A 4,857-nucleotide genomic window follows, 5' to 3' on the forward strand; every position below is an offset into this window, starting at 1 on the left:
GAGATCTCTAGCAGTGAGGAGAGTGAAGAGTGCCCAGATCATGTGATTGGAGAGGGGGAAGATATGGAGTGTCAAGTGGGTGAGTGTAATTCTGATGCTCCTTTAACCCCTGGACAGAGAGTTAATAGTGAGGAGGACATAGAAATTGAGGAACAGTTTTCTGCTGAAACAAAAAGATATAAAAAAGGTGAAGATGGAGCTTGGTCTGGGAACCAGGATGACCCCGTTTATCCTGGATTCAGTCAGGGAGGCAGGGATCCTGATCAAGGATCACCCGAGTTTAATTTATTGATGGAAAGTAGTAGTTTGAGTAGTAGTAGTTTGAGCCAGGCTTCTTTAAATCAGTAAAATGGCTGGAAGTACATATATTTTTTTACTCATGAGTCTGGTAGTTGCCACCCTAAATGTGCGTGGGATTGGATCCAGCACTAGGTGAGCAGCTATTTGGCAAGTTTGGAAGCAGATATAATTTGCCTGCAGGAGTGTGCTATAAGATCTGCACCCCATGAGTCAGAATGGACTTTTGGTAATTCTTACTGGTCATCTTGTACTGTTAATAAAAATGAAGTTGGGATTTTATTGAAAAATAATAGTATTAATGTGTTGGAATATAAAATTGTGGTGCCAGGGCATTGTATTCTTTTAAGTTTGGAGTTTTTAGGGCAGCGTTTTAGAGTTTTTAGCGTTTATGCACCTGCGGATAAACGTGAACGTTTGTCTTTTTTAAAAGCTCTTAAACTTTTTATGCCTGGCAGAGATGTGACTATTATTTTAGGTGATTTTAACTGTATAATAAGTATACAGGATAGACAGAGTGCCTCTGAGGTTAAAACAGACGTGACCTCTAATTTACTTAATGAGATGGTACAGGATCTGCATTTCAGGGATGCTGGACTGATGGTCAAGGCATATGAGAGATATACTTATGTGGCGGACAGTGGGCGATCCAAGTCAAGGATAGATTATATTCTGACTTCTGAAGGGATGGATGTGACCATATGATGACCAGTCTATCAGATCATAAAGTGGTTTATGCTGAGATATGTGTTAAAGATTCTGTAAAGTTTGGTAGAGGTTACTGGAAACTGAATGTAAGTCTGTTACAAGAAGTGGAGGTTAAGGATGCTTTTAGAGAAATGTTTTTATTTTGTGTCAGGCAACAGAGGGGTTTTACCAGCATTTTAGATTGGTGGGACTGGGCCAAGAGTAGGTTTGCTCTCTTTTTTAAGCAGGTCTGCATTAAAAGAGCACAGGAAAAGAGAAAGAAGGAAGAAATTTTGATTTCCAGGCTTGAAGCGCTTTATAAGTTGAGAAATTGTGGTTGGGAGGTGGATAGGGAGATTAGTGAAATAAAAGAGGAGAGAAAGAAGGAGTTGAAGGAAAAAGCGAAAAACATAGTGTACAAATCTAAAGTTCAACACCTTGAAGAGAATGAGAAATGCTCCAGATATTTTTTTAAAAAGAGTTTTAAGCCTAAGGGTGTTTTTAAGTCTGTTTTAACTCCTAAAGGTGAAGTGTATGGTGATGAGATGATTCAAAATATCTGTGGTTTTTATAAGACACTTTTTAAGAATGAGAGTCAGGCTTCTGATAAGGAGATGCAAGAGTACTGTAGTGTCTTATCCGACAATATTTCAAAGAGGAGAAGGATTTTCTGACAGGGATATCAGTGAGGAGGAGGTCAGGAATGCAGTGCAGAGGATGGCAAAAGGGAAGACCCCTGGAAGTGATGGCCTCCCTGCTGAGTTTTATTCAATTTATTGGGATATTTTAGGGGAAAAGGTGTGTGAGGTTGTTCAGTATGTTTTTAATAATGGGATTTTTTCTCCCTCGATGAGGAAAGGGATTGTTACATTAATGCATAAAAAAGGTAATGAGAATGAGCTTAAGAACTGGCGTCCAATAACTCTACTTAATTGTGACTATAAAATTATCACTAAAATTCTTGCAAAAAGGCTTAGTGAGGTGATTGGTTTTATGGTAGGAGAGTACCAGGTTTGTGCAGTCCCCTGTAGGAGGATCTCCGATAACTTGATTTTATTAAGAGATATTATTTATTATGCTGGTTTTAATAATACCCCTTTATTTATTGAAACAACAGATTTTGAGAAAGCCTTTGATAAAGTCCCACATAGATATTTGTTTTGTACACTGAAGAAGAAAACTATGAAAATTTTAAATTTGATTGAAGGTATGTACAAAGATGTTTTTAGTCACATTTTAATAAATGGGAATGTTAGTTCTGCTGTGGAAGTCAAGTCTGGAGTCAGACAGGGATGCCCTCTCTCCCCAATTCTTTTCATCTGCTCTGTGGAGCCACTTTTAAAATCCATTCAGAAGGACAAATGTGTGGATTGGATTTTCTTGCCTGGAGGTTCTGGAAAAAGAATCAAATCATTTGGATATATGGATGACGTGGTCTTCGCATGCCAATCCCAAGCGTACTTGAATAGAGTGAACTTGCACCTTAAGATTTTTTGTAGCATTGCGGGGTGAGTGTGAATTGGGGTAAGTGTCAGTTGGTGAACTTTGGGAAACAAATGGATGTTAATGTGACTGGGATCCCCAAAAAAGAGGAAGCAGAGATTTTAGGGGTAATATTGGAAAAAGATAATAAAGGTACAAAGAGCCATGCAATCCTAGAAGCAAAAGTGGAAAAAAAATTGTGTTTCTGGAAATTAAGGCAGCTATCTTTAAAAGGGAGCATTTTAATTATAAAAGCTGTGATTTTACCTCAAATTTTATATACCTCAATTATTTTGCCGCCTGAGAAATTGTGGATAAGGAGGGTGACAAGAAGGCTCTTTGTGTTTTTCTGGGGATCCAAAATGGAGAAAGTTAAAAGGACTGCTGTGATGACAAAGACAGAGCTTGGTGAATATGATTTTCCCAATGTGGATTTTTTTATTTGAATGCATTATTTTTTAGTGGTTTTTAAGATTTTAAAGTGCAATAATAGAACTGCTGCTATGGGTAGGTATTTGGCAGGATGGATTTTCATAAAATGGAGATGGTGTGAAAGTGAACTGGGTAGACCAATGGCGCTTGTTATACCAACATTTTATGTGTTGCTCAGGTCCTTTTATGATCAACATGGACTAAGTCTCCTAAGTAAAACTGAAAAAAGCAAAATTGTTACAGCTGGGAGAAAAGAAGAAATCCACTATGATGTTCCATTCTGCAGTACCACACAGGCAGCAAAAATATGGAAACTTTTTAATATTTTAGGCCTTTCCAACAAGCAGAAAGATGTCGTTTGGCTTTGTTTTCATGGATGCCTCCCAACAAGGTCTTTTATGAACTCGAGGGGTGTGAAGGTGCCTGACAAATGTCCCAGAGAAGCTTGTGGAGGCATAGAAGATCTTAACCATTTATTCTGGGGCTGTTCTTATGCTAAAGAAGTTTTTAATATTTTAAAGAGTTTTTTTTTATTGCACTGACAGGATGGAAAAGTTTTAGTTACGAGAAGGTATTTATTGGTCAAGAATTTAGGGTTTTATCTAACTCGCATATCAGTTGGTTGGTGTTTACTTTTTTTAAAGAAGTTTTATGGGATATCAGGAATTTAATAGTTTTTAAAAAAAGTGTTTTTATCTCCAAAAGAAGGTGTGAAAGTATTTTTATCCAGAGTTTTTGTGATGTTCTTACTGGATAGAAAAAGGATTGGAGAAGACAAAGCAGAAGAAATATGGAAGGTATCCCAATGGAACAATTTTGTGAGTAGATCTTGACCTTTATGTAGTTTTTGTTTTATTTTTAGTAGGGTTCCTATGATGTAGATCTGACATTATATGGTTTGAGCCACGTTCTAGAGTGGACTGATTAGTACAATAATGTCTGTTTACTGAGGAAAATAAATAAATCTGTTCTTATCAGTTTAATATCTGATACGTCCCCTATCTGGGGACCATATATTATATGGATTTTTCGAACAGGGAGATGGAAAAAGTGCTTGCTCTGTCCACTCCACGCATTGACCTGGTATTGCAGTACCTCCAGGACCGGTGCACCCTTTCTAATCCAGTCTAAAAACAACAGAATGAAATTGAGAGATGGATTGCAAGCATCCTTCCAGCAAGCAAGTGGAAAGTTACTGTGTCCTGCCTCAGGAGTCTGCACTTCAGCTTCTCCTCTGTCACGGCTGTGCTGTGCTGCTTTCTGCATACCTGCTGCTGCTGCATCTAGCCTGTCAATCTCCTAATTGCATCAGCTGTGTGTGGGTTTGTTCCAGCACCAAGCAACCCAGCCAGCCATTCAGTCACCTCTCCTCACACCCCAAATCCAATTAAGACTGATGGCTTAATTGTTGGGTTAATTGGCTTATCACCTGAATGAAGTGTTTGGACCTCCACTCCACGCACCTTGGGATTGATTTGGGCCTGTTGTGCACACCTGGGCAGTCTGCTGAGCTGTTCCTGGGAATTGACCCTTCAGTAGCAAGTTGGCTGGATGTAACCAATTTGCTTTTCTAGTGGCTTTAGTTAGTAAATAAGTAAAGTTTGTTTGCCTGTGTCTCCCTCTTGTGGATCTTTTGAACTGGATGACTTGGAGGCTAAAATGTCCAACAATTTTAAATGGGACATCAAAGAAATCCTGTCATGCAATAGTAGGGCAGTGATCTACATTGTCCAGTGCCCATGCCCAAAGCAGTACATCGGCCGCACAAAAAGGGTATTCAAGACCAGAATATCTGAACATATTAATAATATCAAGAAACAATCTGAAACGCATCCTTTATCCAAACATTTTAAATTGTACCATGCAGGTGATCCAAGTAATATGAGCTATATGGCTATCCAGTCGGTCAAACAAGACTGGAGAGGAGGCGATTTTGTGGCTAAAATGTCAAGACAGGAG

At 38.7% G+C, this 4,857-nt stretch overlaps 1 non-coding gene across 1 annotated transcript; it reads left to right on the plus strand.

The window, feature by feature from the left end:
* Positions 1 to 3,833: 3,833 nt before the first annotated feature.
* On the plus strand, positions 3,834 to 4,015 carry LOC122942681. The gene has a single exon (XR_006390640.1). It is a non-coding gene; the product is annotated as a U2 spliceosomal RNA (small nuclear RNA).
* The last annotated feature ends 842 nt before the right edge of the window (positions 4,016 to 4,857 follow it).

The sequence above is a fragment of the Bufo gargarizans genome, chromosome 6, assembly GCF_014858855.1.
Source record: "Bufo gargarizans isolate SCDJY-AF-19 chromosome 6, ASM1485885v1, whole genome shotgun sequence".
Classification (NCBI taxonomy): Eukaryota; Metazoa; Chordata; class Amphibia; order Anura; family Bufonidae; genus Bufo; species Bufo gargarizans.